General features: G+C 37.2%; 1 protein-coding gene across 43 annotated transcripts in view; it reads left to right on the forward strand.

The window, feature by feature from the left end:
- The window catches only part of HNRNPC (heterogeneous nuclear ribonucleoprotein C), a 48,591-nt gene that overhangs the window by 2,102 nt on the left and 25,841 nt on the right, over positions 1 to 20,648 (forward strand). For 8 of the 43 annotated variants that reach the window (XM_081050283.1, XM_081050276.1, XM_081050265.1 and 5 more), the window contains one exon: positions 2,929 to 2,954. The exons of 3 other annotated variants lie outside the window; for them this stretch is intronic. The gene's annotated coding sequence lies outside the window, so the exon portion shown is untranslated. Of the gene's footprint in view, positions 1 to 2,441; positions 2,603 to 2,683; positions 2,955 to 3,485; positions 3,658 to 7,208; positions 7,376 to 16,064; positions 16,122 to 20,648 lie in introns of those variants that run through there. 32 more of the 43 variants (XM_081050300.1, XM_081050270.1, XM_081050285.1 and 29 more) reach the window with 14 other exon arrangements.

Raw genomic sequence — 20,648 nt, forward strand, 5'->3', positions numbered from 1 at the left:
GGAATTGCTGTTAGAAACAAGCAAAGAATAAACTCCAAAATAGCTAGTTATTCTAATCTTAAAGATTATTATTATTATTTTTTTAAAGATTATTTTAAGTGGTGAATGTGAGATTTTGACTGGCGAGTGTAACAGTTGAAGGAATCTTGACTTAGCAGTTAAGAGAACTGGATTTTATTCTCCCCATTATTATTGGCTGTCAGGCAAATCAGTTAACTTCCTGGATTTCAGTTTTATACTTATAAAGGGGCTTAGATTTTTGTTTTAATTTGATTTCTATAACTCATTTGTTGCCAGAAGGCTGGAAAGTGTACAGAAAGTTTACTATTAAAAGCCATTTTTATATTACTAATGTTAACTGTCTTTAATTACAGTGTTTCAGTCAAATAATTTTATTAGTAGTTGTCTTTGGGGAGCATTATTTGCTCGTATTCATTCTCATTGGGATTAGGGAAAATAATGGTTTTGTACATGGTTAGATTTACTAGAGAATTATTGACTGTTGAGATCCAGAACTATTAGATGTAGCATACATAACTGCACGTGTTCTCTTAGATGCAGGAAATTTGGGGTTTATAAAGGAAAAGGATTGCTATAGGGTTTTAAAAATTATCTTGGTGTGCTTACTATTATAGGTTATAATTTACTTGGATTAATTTTATATAATGTAAGGAACACATGAAGCCTTGGTGCTCCTGCTGTCAGTACACTGGAAGGATGAGGCACTTTGTTTATAAAGACTTGATCTTAACTAGGGGATAGAGGTTCCTCATTAAACTTTTCACAGTTCTTAAACATGAGCTGACATCAGAATCAGCAAGAGGGCTGGTTAAAACACGGCTGGGATCTGCACCAGAGTTTCTCATTAAGTCAGTCTGGGGTGGGCCCCGAGAGTTTGTATTTCCAGTAAGAGCCAGTGATCCTTGTTGGCAGACCTCCCTTTGAGAATACCCGTTTAGAAGAAGGGATTCAAACCTCCCAGAAGATTGACAGTATAATGTAGGTATACTCTTAATTACAAAGCATTAGAATTATGTGCTAAAGTAGTTTGGTCTTTTTTATGAGCGATAGTGCATCAATTTATATAACATCTTGGGAGATACCTTCTTGACTTTGAAAGATGTAAATGCTTTTCATATTAACCACTTTTCTTTAAGCTTATGTCTTGTGTGACACATGTGCAAAGTATTTGTAGATGAGTCACAAAGTAACTTAACATATCCTGAAAATTTTAAGTACCAGGTTCAGGCTGTGACTGCAAGAAAGAAAATTGAATGTTTCACCATTACTGTACATCCCAAACACTGACTCGAAGGAGATAACATTCAGAAGAATTTACATTTTCTACAATTTTTTCTATAGGCTGTTACATTTTGTACAATTTAACATAATCCAAGTGTAAGAGTAACTTAAGTCATTTCTAAACTGGTCTACTTTTTAAAAATTTACAGTTAAAATTTAAGTTATAGTACCTGTTCTGTTGCTGTAGTGTTCATACATAATTGATTCATGGAACACTCTTAAAAAAAAAACTCAGCTTAAAATGTTTTTGTTTACAGACATTTGGAGATGAGAACCAAACCTCATGGCTAAATACTGAAATGTGAATGCAACCAGTTCATTCTTATTTGCTCAAACACCTAGGTACAGTCCAATTGCAAATGTTGTTTTCACTGATGAGGCAGTCAGTCTGTTGTATGTTTTTGATGTATATGTATCCGATTCTTAGAATTCATATCTTGGAATTAGCTACATATACTAGTTTACAAATAGTGGGACCACAAATTTCTTAAGGACCATAATTTTTTGCCTGTTTTATGGCATTGAATAGTCAGTAGCCATATCTTTTTTTCCTTCATCTGTGGTTTTTCATTCTGTCAACGAGTGGAATAATGTGCTCCTTATTTAAAGCATCTTTCCCATTTACTGTAGAACCTATTAGGTCCTATACTTTTATCAGTCTTTGCCTTTGAGAATAGATATCATTTCTATTTTGTGCCTTCATGGTAGACCATTCTTCAGTCTGTATTATAGGAAAAACTACATGGACTCAAAAATTTAAAAGCCCATAAATTCATTTACCTTCATAATCTTGATATTTCACATTTGCTCACTTCTTTATCTCTGTTGGCCTGGTTTTTCTATATTTTCCTTGTCCAAACTGCTGGTTATCAAGATGAATGTTTGAACTTAGATATTTTTTGAGACCCTTAAGGGAATACATGTGTGTATTTTGTTAATTTTAGTTATCTACTGATGTTGAAGAATTGTGAAGAAAGTCACTGGTAGAAATGATTCTGGAGAGGCTCTCCCCATCCCAGTGGAATGTTATGCTTTACCAAAATGTGTTAGATGCAATAGACAGATGTTTCTGTCTTGGGGGTTTATGGCACAACATTTCTGAGGAACTCTGACTCAATCTGTCCCTTCTCCTTTCACAGGGCAGCAAGGCGAACCCCATCCCTACTCACTGGAGCTCAGCTTTGATTTTTAACCTCCCTTCCCCACCCTTCCAGAACACACACATTCCCATTCCAAAACTGATTTTATAAAGACATTTTAAACATAATGCAACTTGGTGTGCACTACAGCAAATTTACAGGTGTTTTTTTTTTGTTTTCAAAAACGGGACTTGGATTTAAGTTGTAATTTTTAAAATTTCTATTTCTATTTTTTTCTGCAGCAGTTGGGTTGAGGAGGAGGAGCCTTTTAGCCTCTCATAAACTGACCTCTCTACTTCCTCGTGTATTTTTAAGATTGATTGATGATGTGGAAAGGGCTTTGCTTGTCTGCTACTGAGAACTTTACCCTTGCGGTTTTTGTGGAAACTGCTTTTGGAAAGAGAAAAGAAATGAACTTTACTGACTTGACATTTTTGCACCTCCCGTTTTTCTAATCTGGGCTATTTTTATTTTTGTTTTTTTACAGTGAGATTTTTTTGATCTTCAGCTACAGTAAGTTATTCCAATTTTTTTTTTACATTTTTCCTGACTTTCCGCTGATTTCCTTTTTATTGTTGTTACTAGTTACTATTATTTATTATTATACTTATGATGGTGATGATGATGATAATAATGACACTGATGATTTTTAACCGGATTAAAATGGAGTTTTTCTGAATGTTCATAAGAATTTCTCCGGCCTCCTAATTGACTTTGGAGTTTTGCATCTTGGGAGAGAAAGTGAAGGCATTAGCATTTTTAAGTGGATTGATCACATAAACCTTTTCTCTCCCAACCCCACCCTTGCCCTCATCCCCTTCCCCACGCTCGAAAGAATTTTACTGGCTGTTAAGTCTGTGACCTTATTTTTCCTGATCTTTAACTTAACTGTTTTAGAGCATCTCTGGACGTCTGTATTTTTAATTTTTTTATTTTTTATTTTTTTTTATTTTTAATCTTTCATTTGTTAAATTTTTAAACTGTGCTGCAATAAAATGTGTGTGGTACTACTTAACACCTATGATGGTGGTGGCATTTTCCCAGAAAGCCATCTTTCTCCTGTTTCCCTTGAAATCCCATCCTGCTTTTCCTGTACACTACCCCTCACAAACCACAAGCTGCAGCAACATGGATGCCCAGCCTGGAGCAGCGGCAGCCAGGATGACCTGGAGCCAGGGGGGCCTTCGGAACAGATGCACACCCTTCCTGGGTGATGGTAAGAGGTGTGAGGTCCACTAGTTTCATTGCAAAAACTAGGAAATACACCAGTTCAAGTTTAGTTGATAAGTATAGGTGATAGCTTCTGGAAATGTTAGGGTTAATCCTTTGTGTGAGTATCGCAAGAGATATTTCCCAAGGGAGATCATTTCATATTTTTTTTTTTGTAAACTAATGGAATTATGCCTAATTAACTTGGGCTGCCTGGGAATTTTTGATAATTGAAAACAGCCGAAGTTTACATATACAGTATTTTTAAATGAAAATGGTTTGTTTTAATGACTAGCAAGCAACAAGGTGGTCCTTTTTCTTAGTAATTACTATTGCACATTAGTAAAAATGTCATTTGGAGTAGTCTTCCTTGGGTTAGTGACAACAATTTTGGGTTGTATTTTATTTAGACTATTTTTATCATTGATATTTAACATGCATCAAACCACAAGAAGCTTGCTGTAATATTAAAATATTATTTCACTGAAAGGTTTTTAAAAAGAAAAGCATAGGTAGCCTTTTTAACCTCAAAGCAGGGAAATCCTCTTAATCTTTGTATGCACCTCATGGAAGATCTAGGGTGGACCACTTTTTCAATGATGACTTGTGGCCCAGCTGTATATTAGAGAATCCAGTCTGTTTCCAAAGGTGGTAAATGAAAGAGTGAATCTGCTCTGATCACAAGAGTAATGCAGAGATAAGGATGTGGATAGTCAAAGTTAAGAATTTTGCAACTTGTATTTTGCTGAAAATTTTGACAAATTGATTTAGAATTGCTTTAAAAGATTTTGAGCTGGGGCAAAAAGTAGAATGATGTTTAAAGGCATATCAGTGCTATGGTGCCAGGGTAAATTACTTACTTGACCCCTACCTTTACTCCTACTGAAATGGTAAAAATCTAGTTCAAGTGAAACTGCAGGCAGCCTCCGAGGAAAACACAGTGGGGAAAAGTTAAGTAAAATGTCCTTAGGTTATCTGGAAGAGGAATGGAAAGTTTTCTTTATTGGACCAAGTTTTACTGATGTGCTCTATTCTGTGACAGATATTTCTACTTTGTTGCTGTCATTGTGTGGCTGCTGTTCACTAGAGGTTGAGTTTAATTTATTTCTTACTTGCTAATTCTACAAATTCATTGTATAGGTCATGTTCTGGTTTGGGGGAAACAAAAGTATAGTTCTTCAGGGACTCAGCCTCATGGGGGGGAGAATGATGAGCTTATGTGATGCGATTAGAGGTAAGCACGGAACCTGCATGAATGGGTACCTAATTGACTCTTCAGAGGTCAGGAAATACTTGTAAGAGAAGGGGAGCTGAACTGAGCCTTAGAGAGGTAAGGCCAGATTTTAAGAATTTTAATGCCATGCCAAGGAGTTTGTATGTTATCCAGAAACCAGTGGTGAGTGTTGAAAGACTGGAGTGACATCAAATTTTCCTTCTTAGAAATGTCATCCTGATGGTGTGGATACTAGAGTTAGAGGAGAAGGCGGTTGGAAGTAGGTGATAAATAACGAAGATATTAAAATACAAGGAAAAATACGACCTGAACTGGTCAAAAGCAGTGGTATTGGGATTAGAGAGGAGGGGATAAATTTAGGAGGACTTAATTTGTGATGTGATGAAGAGTGAGGGATTTGGCATGACCTCTAGGTTTCTAGCTTCTGGGATGGGGATAGATGATGGGTAAACAAAGGGTTAGGGTTGAGTAGGAAAAAGAATTTAAGTATTAATTTTTGAGGTGCTCGTGGAACATTCAAGTAGACATGTTTGTTAATTAAACATTTGAGTGCTTATTCGGAAAATCACCATTGGACTTGGGCATATAGGGATAAACAAAACATACTGTCCCCTGCCCTCTTGGGTATTATAGACCATTGAGGGGATAAAGAACAATTAGCACTGTAACAATCTATATTCCTGAAGTAAAAGAACAGGTAGGATGAGATGATAATAAAGGAACCAAATTAGAATATGAAAGTGCAAGTGCTGCTGGTGAGACCTTAATGAAACTGATGTGGAAATTGAGATCTGTAAATGTATTGCCATATCTGAAAGCAGATAATAAAGTGAAAAACTAGGCCTCCGAGCAAGAAATACTACCTACTGCAGAAGAGTCATTCAGAATACATAGGATAAGAAACAAAATTTGAAAGGTAGGCAAGTACCAAGCATGTAATGGGTCCTTGTAGGGCTATGTTTAAGACCTAGATTATCTATTGAAGGATTTTGGAGAAAGAGATCTCTTGCTTTCTCTGGAATTTCCTTCTGGCTGTTTTGTAGGGAATGTTAGTAATGAGGACTAAGTTCAAGTAGGACAATAAATTAGAAGACCTATTTATTAGAGTAGGCCATTATCTGTTAATCTCGCATAAAAGCAGTAATCCTAGGCTTGAGGGTACTTGCCCTGGTTTTTCAAGTGAGTTTTTTAACTTTTATTTATTTCAAGTGTGTTTTTCCAGGACCCATCAGCTCCAAGTCAAGTACTAGTTTCAATCTAGTTGTGAAGGGCGCAGCTCACAGTGGCCCATGTGGGGATCGAGCCAGCAACCTTGTTAACAGCGCTGCTCTCTGACCAACTGAGCTAACCGCCTGCCCTCAGATGAGTTTTTCATGTGTTATTAGTGAGCAATGGTAGTTTGAAAAGAGGATAGGTTTGTCAGGCTTTAGGAAATTACTGGTTATTTCTGTAACACCCCTGTTGGGTCTGGTATAGTATAACCACTTTCCTATTTGATAGGAAAAATGAAGAACCTTAAATTCCATTTGGATGTAATAATCTGGACACTTTACTACCACGTGTTCATTGTTAAAGTTCTTGTGTTAACTTGTTTAATCATCATTCATAACCTTGAAAATGATATTCACATTTTGGAGATGTGAATATTGAAGCACAGAATTTAAATGATTTGCCTAAAGTTAGATATACCTAATGAATGTTGGACCATGGATTCCAATCCAGGCTGTTAAGCATGCATGTAGATTTCAACTCTTAATTATACTAGACTGACTACTTGATGTGTAGTATTCAGAAAAACAGAACTTTATTTGGTTAAAGTACCAAGAAGAAACTGCTTTGGACTTTGGGTTTTTAAAAATATATTTTAAAGTGTTTTATACTAAATATTGTTGTATATTTGTTTAATTCACAACACCTTAAATGACATGAAGTGTCCAAGGTAATAAATAAGGTAGTTGTATGTAGCTTTGTGGTATAATTTTATAGAATCTTTGGATGTGACAGCATTCTTTTAGGGAAGTAAAGACATTAAACTCCAAAACTGGGATTCCTGCTATTCTTACCTCAGGCCAAGTTCTTCTGCAATGTTGCTCATTTCAGTTCATGAAACTTCAGTTTTCATGTCATTTAGGCCAGACATTGGTTAGCCAAGACTTTTTTTCTCTCATACCTCACCTTTCTCCTTGTAGAAAATCTTGTCAGTTTTTCCTTTAAAATAAAACAAGAATGCACCATTCAAACTGCCATCACTTGTTCCAGTTTCAAGCCACCATCGTTTCATGCATTATTGCAATAAATTTGTTTCTTTTGCCCCTCCCCATCAGTGTATGGTAGCTCCTATTAAAAAGTAATGCTTGGGCCGGCCCCATGGCTCAGGTGGTTGGAGTTCCGTGCTCCTAACTCCGAAGGCTGCTGCTTCGATTCCCACGTGGGCCAGTGGGCTCTCAACCACAAGGTTGCCGGTTTGACTCCTCAACTCCTGCAAGGGATGGTGAGTTGCGCCCCCTGCAACTAAGATTGAACGTGCACCTAGAGCTGAGCTGCCGCTGAGCTTCCAGGTGGCTCAGTTGGTTGGAGTGCGGGCTCTCAACCACAAGTTTGCCAGTTCGACTCCCATAAGGGATGACTCCTGCAAGGGATGGTGGGCTGTGCCCCCTGCAACTAACAGTGGCAACGACCTGGAGCTGAGCTGCGCCCTCCACAACTAAGATTGAAAGGACAACAAATTGACTTGGAAAAAGCCCTGGAAATACGCAGTTCAGGACCCGAGGAACGTCCTGTTCCCCTTCCCCAATTAAAAAAAAAAATAGTAATGCTTGAAAATTGTATTGCCTGAGTTTCTGCTTGAAACTCACCCAAAACTGCCTATTTCAGCATTAAAGTTAAAATTTTCACTTACTTTACAAGACACTCTATGTGATCTGTTATCCCCTCTCCCTTACTAATACACGATGTGATAAAATTGTTACAGTAAAAGACACATTGCTATTAAGACCCCTCAAAATACTCCCTCTCGCTTCGAACACACCCCATCGTTCTTGCCACTTGCTGAAGCTGTTGTGGAAGTCCTCTTTCGTGAGTGTCTTTAGTTGGGCTGTTGCGCCTGCCTCGGTACCTGAATCATTCTGACTGGGGAAGAGCCAGAAGTTGCACAGTACCAGATCTGGTGAATAAGGTGGATGAGGACACCATAATGTTTTTATTTGACAGAAATCGCTGTACCAGAAGTGGTGTGACACAGCCTTTCAATTGTGATTGCTATGGTGAATGCTGCTGCCGAGTATCCAATGGAAAAGCAGAAATCTTGAATACAAGACTTGGAACACATGTCAAACTTTAGTAACTGACCAATTTCAGCTTGTTCGGTTCAGTCAGTCGGGTATGAGCTATGGTTGAGATGTTTTTTAAAGTGTGCTGTAAATCATCTTCTGCTGTGTCAGACTTCGCTTCTGGTATGCAGTCATTTCTGTCAAAAACATTACGGTGTGTCCTTATTCACCAGATCTGACACCGTTCTGTTTCTGGCTCTTCCCAAAGTCAGAATGATTCAGGACATCAAGGCAGCCACAACAGTGCAACTGAAGACACAAAAGAGGACTTCCAGAACTGCTTCAGAAAGTGGCAAGAACGATGGGATAAATGTTAGAAGCGAGAGGGCTTAATGGCAATGTGTATTTTACTGTAATAAATTATTTTTTATGTAAACATTATTGGAGCACACCTTGTTATACTCCAGCCACATTGGACTTGTTAGTGTGTCTTGAATATCCTAGATGTCCCTACCTCAAAGCCTTGTATTTTTCTTCCCCCAGACATTCATAAGGTTAGGTTCTCCAGTTTGTTTAGGTGTTTACTCAAAAGCCACTGCCTCAGTGATATTTTCCCTCATAGCTCTTCCAGTGCTTCCCCCCCTTAGTACTCTAGCTCTTTCACTAGCTCATCTGTTATAGAACTTTATTTTCTACTATGTAAAAGCAGAGAAATATTTGGAAAGAACATACAAAATTGATCACCTCTGGGCAAGGGAGAGGGATTTAGGAAGGTGGAAGGAAACTTGTTCTATGTGCTTAAAGACAATATTATAAAGTGCAACACAATATTATTTGGCTTCTAATTTAATAAAACTCCTTATTGTAGATGTATTTCAACTCTTCTAATACTGTCTGGGTATGAATAGTATGACTATAGCCTGTGGAGTAGTTTATTTAATAAGAGTTTTGATAAGTTGAAAAATCAGCCTTGAAATGGGTTTGGCTGTGATGAAATGCGTCAAATTAGCATTTGAGGGTGTAGGCGTCCGTGTTGCCTGTGATAGAGCTGTAATCAAAATTTGGAAAACCTATCATTTCTAAACAGTTTTATTCTCCAGTAAGAATATGAAGCTATTTTTAAGAGGTAGCCATTCACAGATTAGAGGACATCTGACTTTTCTTCCTACCTAATCTGATTCCAGTTTTACCAGTCTGAAATATTCCAGTTTCCCATTTAGATTAACCTATGGCTTTTGAGTTGATTTTAGAATTAATATAACTCTGGAAGTTAATCAGACTGGTCTAGGCTTTTCTGGCTAGGGCAGAATAACATTAGGAATAGTTTAGTGGAATACATGTTAAAGAATTTTCCTCTAGTCCTTTTAACTAAAATTCTGTTTTCTGAAAGTAACATTCGTTGCACACTATCATTCCTTATATTAATCCTTTAAATGTGATTTTGGTGTTAACTTAAACTTTATGGCTAAAATTGAGTTAGGAAAGCGTGCTTCCCAAAGAAATGTTTTCTGCCAGATCCTGCCAAAGACATACTTCGACCAGTCAAAATGAAAGTTTGGTGTGTCCAGTTTTTTTTTGCATAAATAGGCTTTTCAAGAAGTAATATTGTAACATACATCACATACGTTTAAGTAGTAATTTTTTTTTTTACTTGAACATAAGATGTTAGTAAATAAAGATCTAAAAATTTTAATAGCCTCATGGTGTTACTTGCATATGTATAAAATACTTTACTTAACTAAGTCTATGGTTGGATCCTTAGGGTTTTGCCCAATTTTTCTCTTATAAACAGGTTCATAAACAATTGAGCGGTCTTAAAATTAAAATGCCATTGAAATTTTTTTTTTTTAGAATTAATCCCCAGAAATACAATCGTTCAAAGACATGCATGTTTTAAAAACTTTTCAATCTAGGTTGCTCTCCAAAAGTTTATCTACTTACTGGCAGTGTAAGTGACTACTGATTTTTAATTTTGTGAATTACCTGGATCTTTTGCTAGTATCATATTTAAGGCTTGGACACTAAGTTTCAGTGTCAATATTTTAATAAGTATAAATGAAAGAATAGGAATATTTAGAGTTACAGATTTGCTGAGTGAAAAATTACTTTGTTGAGTATTTCTGTGTATAGTTGGAGATTCACATGGAATTTTTGTTTTCAGATATGTGTACGCATATATTTGGTGTTTAATTTTATCGTGCAAGAATTGCAAACATACACAAAAGAGAATATGTCTGTTCTTTATCAATCCTTGGGTAATCAATTTTGTTTCATCTATATCTGCATCTTTCCTCTTCCTTGTTATTTGGAAATAAATCCTAAATATATTTAATCTATATTTTAGTATTTGTAAACGATAAGGACTTAAAAAGAACCACAGTCGTCATTGCACACACAAAAAAATGTATTTTAAGACCTTACAATGCTATTGAGGGTATTACCCAATTGTGTTTTATTTCTTTGAGAGTGGTAACATGGATGGTTGTTTTTGCTTATTAGTCCTTCCTGAAATTTGGGAAGTTGTTTATTAGAGATAAGCTTTTAAAAAATTGAGATAGAATCTTGGCATAGTTTATCTTCCTTTGTGATAAAAATCAAGTTCAGGATAACAAAATATGGGATTCTATTATATATGCATTTAACTGTTAAATTCTCAAATTTAGGGTATAATTATACCATACTGTTTAGGGCTGAGTGATGGAAAACATTGTAGTAGCTTTAAGTCACATTTCCTTATTATTATTTCTTTATGAAAATTTTTGTTATACTGGTCCAAAGTCTTATTCATAATTCAGAAATTTAAAAAAATATGAAAGGTTTTCATTAACTTGACAGACTCACTTGGTGACAAAACTTGGCCTCAATTGACATGAGATTGTTCCTGGTATGTGTTATATTTAGTGACTATGCATATGTATTATTGCAGAAATATTAATATATTTGATTTAATGGCTGGGTGCTTCCTCAGGTCCCATTAGGGTACTACAGCAAAAAAGCACGGTATTACTTGTGTAAAATCTGAAAAATCCTGATTTTCTAAACACATATTTCCAAGGGATTTTGGTATATTTCGAAAAGTATACTTTGAACTCAGTTTGAGTTTACAGATACAATTGAAGCTTTCTACAAGATAGTGAGGAAAGGAAGTCTTGTGAATAACTATTGTTGACTCTTGCTATTCAGAATATGGTTTGTGCTCCAGCAGCATCATCACCATCTGGAGCTTCATAGAAAGACAGAAGTTCGCAGCTTACCCTAGAACTGTTATGGGCACATACAAATACACATAAAGAGGCACTACTCAGTACCATTTTACTCCTTTTTATTCCTTGGGAATTAGAAATTTTGGTGGACTTTCTGGCAAGAGTGTTTTTGATGTTTGGGGGGGGGACAGTTGATCACAGTGTAGCCATATTTTATGTAAATTTGAAATATTTAAAATTGACCATTTTATGTGCAAGTTTTGAAATAATGACTTCCCCCAAATTGCAAATAGAATTAAAAATCAAGTATTTTGAACAGGTAGGCTGGATAAATGGTAATGCCATTTAAGTAAGTAATCAGAAATACACACTATCCTGAAATATGTGTATTTTGAATGATCTGTGCTCTTTGGCAAATCATATTTCTGTTATAATGTGACCATGGTGATAAATGATAGCAATTGGTGATTTAAGACAAAGACCCCCTAAATTCTTAAGCATGAATCAGTTAAGTACAGAGATACTGCTTTTCCTCTGACCAGGGGTTCATACACTAACCGTTTTGTTATCCACATTAACATAAGTTTTTAGTTATATTAGAAATAATAAGTACTTTGTATATTTTTTCTTGATTTTTATTGTATATTGAATGTTCCCTTGATGTTTCAATTCCCAGTCAAGATTAATTGAAGTAATTTTTTTTTTGATTTACTGAAGTAATTTTGAAATGTTGATTTTTAGTTTATCCCTGTGAGAAGCATTCTTTTATATATTTCTAATGCTTGTTTGACACTTGCAGGAATCTCTTTTTTTTTTTCCAGATGGCTTAAATGTCCTGAGAGTAGATAAATGTTAATGGGTAGAAGCTGCTATAGTAAGAGTATGATGAGTATGTTGTTTTTTTCCCCTTAAGTATGATGCAACACTCTTAGAAACAGGACTAACATTTAATTAATGGCACAGCTGATTGAAATTTGAGAATGTCGAGAGAAATGTAGAGAAACTATATGTGTTGGGACTTCCAATGAATGAGAATAATAACCCCAAATTTCCAAACAGAATATCCAGTGAAAATTTTTGCCTTGGAAATGCCCATTTCCTTGATTTGATATAGTTCTGAATTCCTCTTAAGGAAGAGAAGTACTCAACTTTTCCAGCTTATATTTAGGAGTTTATAGAAAAGCTTCGCTGACTCTTTGCCAAGCTGTATATCATAATCACTACATTCTAGGGTAGCATAAAATTACAAAAGCAACATGTTAATTTAAAAAATGGGAAAAAAGAATACTTAGAAACCTCACAATCCTATCACTTCTAGAGATGTCTAACACTTTAGTGTATAATCATCTAGATAACCTGTTGGTGTATGCTCTGTAATATCTTAAACCTCTCAATGCTAATACGTCATTCAGTGCTGCTTGGATTGATTGAAATTCATTTACCCAGTCTCATTGTCATGCATTTGTTTTCTAATTTTTTACTGTTAATATGTCTGCATCCTTTTTTCCTACACATGATTTCTCAAAAGTGAGATTATTTATTGAGTTGAAGAATATGCAGTCTTAAGGCTTTTAATAAAATAGGCTAGTTGTCCTGAAAATCCACCAGTTCATACTGTCAGAAATAATGTATGAAAACGACCATTTCAATTGAAAATATTTTCATTTGGTAGGTAAAATTGGTATTTGGCTTAATTTATATTTTCTTTATACTGATGTTGAATTTCTTTAAATCTCTAAAAAGCTTTAATATTATTTGTTAATCACCTGATTTTTGTCCCTGGCCCAGTTTTTGTGGTATGTACCAGTAGTAGTAAATGATGTAATAACTGCAGCAGCTGTAGCAGCAACACTTGTGATATCCAGGCACCACGTCAGTGTTTTCTGTCTTCATTTATGCCTCAGACCTATCCATGAGGCAGATAGTATCAGTGATACTCATTTTACAGTTGAATCTGGTTTTTGGTAAGGAAGTGCGCACACAAGTGGTTGAACTTGAAATTGAAACAGGTCAGTCTGACTCCAAACAAAGCCTCTGAGCCCTTAACCATTAGGATGTATTTATGTATTTCCATTTTTATATGTAGTAGTAAAGACTTGAATTATTATGGACAAATGTATTGCATTATGGACAAATGTATTAGTCATTTCTTTGTTTTTTTATTTATGGTATATTTTAGTGTGGGGATATATTGTATTCTGTTTAGGAACTTTTCATCTTAAGGTTAGTCACTATTTTAAATGAAGTTTGGTCATGATGGACATGGCATGAATTTGTGGGAATAGGCATTTTTGTATCTGCCTTTAATTTTTTAATAGATTTTCCCAAAACTTTTGATTTAGAATTTTTAAAATATTAACCTGGTCTTGCTCAAAGCTACATCAGGGTAGAGCCTTTCAGTGTACAGAAAATGTGTTCAAGGGCTGCTCACTTGAGATTGACTTTACAAATTGTTCAAAAACTATTATATAACATGAAAAAATCTTAGGCTATTGAAGGAAAATTGACAGTATTACATTTTTTAAAGTGACTTGGGTGAGACCCCTCAGGGTATATTGAAAAAATCAGTGACAGATGTAACTGGGAGAGATTGTCAACATTTTACACGATGAAACTTTCTTCATGCTGAAACCAGGGAATATGAACTAGGTATTAGAGGATGAAGTAGTATAAAATGGAAAGCCCTATGCTTAATGTAAATAAACCCAACGAAATAGTTGTCCAAATACGGGAAGTTAGCATTATGGTAATAAATGAATAGGAATTAGCAGTTTTAATAGTGAATTCTGCATGTGTTGACAATAGCTTCTGGAGAGCATGCAGTGTGCCATTCTTGCAAGAGCAACCAAATTTGGACTACTGTGTTCAAAGTGACATTGACAGATTAAGTTGAGTTTGTCATAAGACACAATTTCTTATTTTTATAGAAGATGGTAGGAATTATTTTCATTCATTCATTTATTTGAGGAGGGCGCAGCTCACAGTGGCCCATGTGGGAATCGAACCGGAAACCTTGGTGGTGTTAGTATCATGCTCTAACAAGCTGAGCGAACCAGCCACCCTTACAACATGTTTTTAAATGGCTTTCTAATTTTTTGTCACAGGGATTTAGAAAACTTATAATAGACGGTCAGTCTCTTGTTCAATGACAAACATAGGATGACTTGAAATTTATTTAACATCTTCAGTTGCTTGATTTGTACAAATACGTAGACCTACCCATTGCTTAGCACTTTAAGTAATTTTCAAATGAACCTACAGAAACTGGTTTTACTTCGTTACAGCAGTGGAAGTGTCAGTTCCCTCCTGTATGCACCCTATGGGATTGTCCTTTTATTAACAAATGTAACCCCCAAAAATGTAATTTTGCTATTTTCTGGAAACTTGTTAAATTGTGTAACCTGGCATATATCATTTTTCAATTTGCTGTAATAGGATCTTTTTAAAAATGAACAGGTGATACGTGCACGTGTAAAATACACCGTCTGTGCTTCAGCCTTCTGGCTCTTGTTCTGGTAGGAACTGTCTACATTGTCATGTTAGATCTGTATTCTTTTTTCCCCCCCTCTTAAATGATTTTAAAGTTACGGGCATGATACTTAGGAACTTCAATATGGCTGCATCTCATAAGAATAAAGGTAATCAGTATTATCAAAATAATTATCAAAACAAGGCAAATTAACATTAATTTAATATTGTATAGAGTCCATCATTAAAATTCGCTAGTTGTCACAAAAAAAGGTCTCCCTTAATCCAGTATCTAGTCAAGGTCTCACACATTGCTCTGTTAATCTGGAAAAGGCCCCCTACTTTTTCTTTGGAGTCCCAACCAATTGTGTGATGTCCCCACGAACTTGAAACCTGATTGTTTTCCTGTATATATATTTCACCAGGAATATTGCATGGGTGATGTGTGTTACTTTGTCACATCAGGTGACATATGTCCTATTACTTGGTTTAAGTGGTGACCTCTGTATCTCCATTGTAAACATAATACTTTGAGACCGTATAATTTGTTTCCCACCCAACAAGCTTTTCCTCAGTGCTTTTAGCATACATTGACATTTTTCTGAATTACTATTGATATAATTTTCACCAATCTAATAGTTTTAAAAAGTGGTATCTTTAAATCTTTTAATTTCAATATTTACTTTTTTCTTTTTTTCCCTTCTCCCCCCCCCCTCCAGTTCAAGCTGTTTCTCAGTGTAGTTGTGTAGGACACAGCTCCCTGACCCATGCTGGTATTATGGGCCTTGCGCTTCCCCCAGCTGAGGCAGTTGGTACCCTGCTCACAGCAGCTCAGGCAGCCCTTGCCGGCTGCCGGCCACTCACTCTGGCCACCAGCCGCTCCTGGCAGCACACGCCAACCTCTGGCTCCTTACGGCAGCCCAGCTCCAGAGAGAGCAATTGTTCAGTCTTAGCTGTAGAGGATGCAGCTCACTGGCCCATGTGGGAATCAAACCGGCGACCTCAGCATCAGGAGCACTGAGCTCTAACCACCTGAGGCACCAGACCAGCCCACTGTCCTTTTCTTGAAAGTTTTTCATGTTTATTTGGTTTGGATTTTTGCCTTTTTCTGTTACACTTTTTCGGACAACTGAGTTTTGTCTTATTTAAGTTTTGACAGTTGCCTATGTAATTTTTTTACATTTAAGTTTTTTTGTTGGTGTTTGGTGATGCCCTTGCATCTCTCCCCTTTCCTCTGCAGACTGCTCCTCACCGGCTCCCCCCACCCCTTCAACTGAATATCTCCTCTGGTATTCAGGTTAGCAGTTTGTGAGTTGGTTTGTGTGTTATGTGTGGGGTTTTTGTTGTTTGAGGGTGTTTTTTTCCCCAAAAAGCAAGAAAAAGGGCTGGGGTGGGAGGGAGGGGACTTATTGGCTGGTGGGATTTTTAGTTAGACTGGTTTCATTTCAAACTTGTCCAGAAAGGAAAAAGAAAAAGTGGGTATTTTTGCTTTGGATTAAGGCTCTGGGCAGGTGCTTTGTGACTGGGTGGGGAGGAGGGTTGAGTGTTTACATGACATTCTATATCAAAATTGATAGAATGTTTATAACAAATGTTCAAAGCAATGTAATAGGCATTTAAACCCCTCATAAAGTGATAACCCACTTCCCAAACTGCTACCCCTCTGACAACTTAAATGTAGCTGTTAAAAACCATTGACCTTATGTAGTAAGTGCGTTGTGGGGTTGGTTCAGTGGCGCAGTCTTTCAGGTCTCCTGAGCCACACGCTCCAGGTGTGCCCCTTGTGTGGGTTGTGTGTGCCCTTCTCTTGTAATTGAGTCTTGGTTGATAATTGCACATCAATGGGAGGGACTCACCCTTGGGATCACTGGTTGTGAGGACTGGCCTTGACTACTGTGGAAGAGTTGTTGTGCAGGGGCTGATCCTGTGGAGCAGGATGTGCCTCAGCAGGACTCTGGTGCCTGCCCTATCTGCCCCTTGGGTGTGTCGTACTTGGAGGCTGCTGGGTGATGCTCCAGCTCGTTTTGAAGCTGGCCACTGGGGCCTCTAGCCCCAGGACCACCTCGGAGTGGATCCGCTATAGGTCTACTGCATCCACAGCCCATGCCCTACCTCGGGCCACCTAGCAGTAGCCAGAAAGAAATATGCAGATGGCTGCTGCTGCCTGTGCTGTGCTTGGAAGCATCTTGAAGGCAGGGCATGAACCAAAGCTGGCTGCTGCTAGTGCCAGCTTAGGGCTGCTCAGCCAGATGCTGTTTGTCTCAGTTCCCCAAACCTTTGAGAGACCCTAGGAAAGTGTAGCTTGAGCCTAGGCAGGTGGTCTGCACGAAAAAAGCTGCCTGGGTGTGTCCAAAAGTTGGGCGGGGCCAGGTCTCCAATCACCAGAGCTGGGTGAATGAACAGCACAAGCAGGGAAGGGGGAAGTCTCAACAAAAAACAATGGCCTCCACCAGCTCCCCGTCCAGGAGAAAGCCTCATCTCCAGCCCCTGTCCCAAGCCAGACAACTCAATTCCCCAGTGGTCCTGCCTTTCCAGCTGCTGCCACAGCTCTAGAGCTCAGAGCAAGTGATTCCATTGCTGTGTAAGTCTGCACGCAATCCCTTTCAGAGGAGCACCTGTGAGTCCAGCCGCACTGAGTCACAATCACCGCTGGTTTTCACAATTAAAAATTAGGGATACTTCTCTCCCCAGCATTGGAAACCTGGGCTAGTATCTCTGGCTTCTTTGGGGGTTGGGGGTGTAGTGGTCCACACAGCTGAAATATCCTTCCCGATCTTTAATGGTCATACGGGAGTGAGGGACCAGCCTGATTCAGGTCTCTGACCTTCCTACCAGTCTGTAGGTGGCTTCTGTGAGTCATTTGAAAGGCTTCAGTTCAGCTTGATTTTATTTAGGCGATTCTCAATAATGGTGGTTTTGTAGATTAGTTGTAATTTTGATACGGTTGTGAGAGAAGGTAAAAAGTGTTTACCTACTGCACCATCTGGGTTGTCCCTCTTTTAGTTTATCTAAAAGTGGCCAACTTTGTTAATTCACGGCCTGAAAATGTCTTTAAAATACTACCATGTACTATTTTCTCATGCTTTGTAGTTTTCACATGATATTCTTTACCTTGAGATCATAGTATCAAAAAGATACTGAGAAACTTGACAAGAAATTGTGAAAGACTGAAATAGAAAACCTTTGGATTCAAGATTTAGTCATTTTAAGAAATTGCCAACTCATTGCTGCCATCTAGTGACATTTTTGTCTTTAAAATTCTTCAAAGAAGGATGGGAAACAGATTAGGCATGACAGTTGTATCTAATTTTAATTGAACGTAGAGGCTACCTTAGGGTTTTAGGGATTATAATAAAGAAAATTCTAAGGTCGGGTTCTGAATTTCCTAGTTCGTTCTTTTCTTAGTATGATTTGACATCCGATAAGCTATACTTGGTGCCATCTTTAATTTCTTTTTTTGTTGTTGAAGAAACAGACGTGATATGCGTAAGTATAATGTGATTACCCTACATGAATAGGGTGAACAGTTAGAAGACTGACTAAAATGCCCAGTAGAATCATCTTGTGGCTTGTTTACTTATTTTCTGCCCTCTCCCCTTTTTGGGCAGTAATTTGCCTAGATATACTGAGCACAGTCTGAGTGGCACGATTTTGTAAAACATTTATCTTCTGTCCCCTTGATTCCTTTCCATTAAAGGTGGGATTTTAGGGGCCAGGACATATAGGCAAGAGAGCTGAAGGCTTGATTCCACTGTAAATTTGATTTTGGCCCAGCTGCCAGCAAACTCAGGGCCTTCATAACCTGTGTTTTTGGACCATTTGAACCTTGTATTTCTCATAATTGTCAGTGAATTCTGCCTTTTCTACCTTGCTATACTTCTTTCCAGCAGAATTTTCTTGAGATTTAATGTGAACTTAAGAAATGGACTAATTGTTACCATGTTTCTCCGAAAATAAGACCTAGCCGGACAGTCGACTCTAATACATCTTTTGGAGCAAAAATCAATATAAGACCAGGTCTTATTTTACTATGAGACTGAGTCTTATATAACATAGTATAGTATAATTAATATAATATAATATGTAATACTGGGTCTTATATTGATTTTTGTTCCGAAAGACACATTAGAGCTGATAGTCCCGCTATGTCTTGTATTCGGGAAAACGTGGTATAAACATCTCCCAGATTTTTATCTAGATTGACAATCCACTGTAGGTTTGCCTCTCTTAAGAGGAAAGAGGCATGATAGCTCAGACTTTACGAGTAAAATTAACAGATGGAAATAAATTGACAGTGTGCTTGCATCCCAACCAGATGCAGATTTTATTTGGTTTTAAGATATGTATGACCAGGGTGGTAGAAGTAGAAATACATTTCTGTATCCACAAATCTTCAGCATTGCTTTTCTTTCACACTGCCACCAAAATCTTGTTGCTTTTATTGTTTCAGCATGAAGCATATGATTAAACAGACACATAGATCCTTTGATGTAAGGAAGCAAAAGTAACTCAGTATTCCTGGTTTTGACATTTACTCACCAGGTAACCCAAGCCTTAGTGATCCTTTGATGATAAAAATCATGGAAATAACCTGGGATGAAAAAAATTTATACAGAAGCATGCAAGCATATGCATCCATACAATAGAGACTTTAGTGCTGCTACCCAATAACCTGTAGGCAAATATTTGGTGTTTTTCTGTTATTCTGGTAGAATTCTGTTTGTCCGGAAACCAGATCCACTAGATCTCCACTAGTGAGTTAAACAGGATTCAGAGTAGCCTGGGAACATACTAATTTAAGAAATCTGGGGAACCCCCATTTGGGACCCCGTCCCACTCAGGAGCTCTGACCCTTTGCTTTTAATAAACTATCCTCTTTACAAAAAAAAAGAGAGAGAGAGAAAAATCTTTTCCCTGTTGGCTTTACTCTGAACCTAATTTTAGGAGTATTATTTTTTTTAAGTTCTCATTTCTTTTTTTCTTTTTTTTTAACTTGTGTTTATTTAAGTGTGTTTTCCCAGGACCCATCAGTTCCGAGTCAAGTAGTTGTTTAAATCTAGTTGTGGAGGGCGTAGCTCACAGTGGCCATGTGAGGATCGAACCAGCAAAGCAACCTTGTTAAGAGCACACGCTCTAACCAATAGAGCTAACTGGCCGCCCCTGGAATATTTTTAATTTCATGTATTTTTATTTCTTAGGTCTTATGTAGTCTAGTGTTCAATACTGAGTTTAAGAAACAATTTGTCTTAACCTGACTTCAAATAATTCTGCTGAGAAAACTTTTAAAGGCTGTGATAGACTATTTTCTTTTTTCTTTTTTTTTTTAAAACAAGATGCAGCTTACAGTGGCCCATGTGCGGATCGAACTGGCAGCCTTGGTGTTATTAGTACCGCACTCTAACCAACTGAGCTAACCAGCCACCTGACTGTTTTCATCTTTGAGGAATTATGGAGTATTTACCATGTGCCAGAAACTTCTGATTTTCAAAAAATGGAAGACGTTGGGATTTATATAAACTGGAGCTTCATGAATTATTCTCCTTCGTGATACTAGACTAAATTTCTTTTTTTAAATAAAATTTCCCAATTTATTTTTTAAAAATTTTTATTGGAGAATATTGGGGAACAGTGTTTTTCCAACACCCATCAGCTTCAAGTCAAGTCATTGTTTTTCAATCTAGTGGAGGGCACAGCTCACTGGCCCATGTGGGAATCGAACCAGCAACCTTGGTGTTATGAGCCCTGCACTCTAACCAACTGAGCCACCTGTCTGCCCTAGACTATTATTAAAGTTAAAACTAATTCATGCAGATTAATATGATTT

This window comes from Rhinolophus hipposideros (assembly GCF_964194185.1).
Source record: "Rhinolophus hipposideros genome assembly, chromosome: 5".
Classification (NCBI taxonomy): domain Eukaryota; kingdom Metazoa; phylum Chordata; class Mammalia; order Chiroptera; family Rhinolophidae; genus Rhinolophus; species Rhinolophus hipposideros.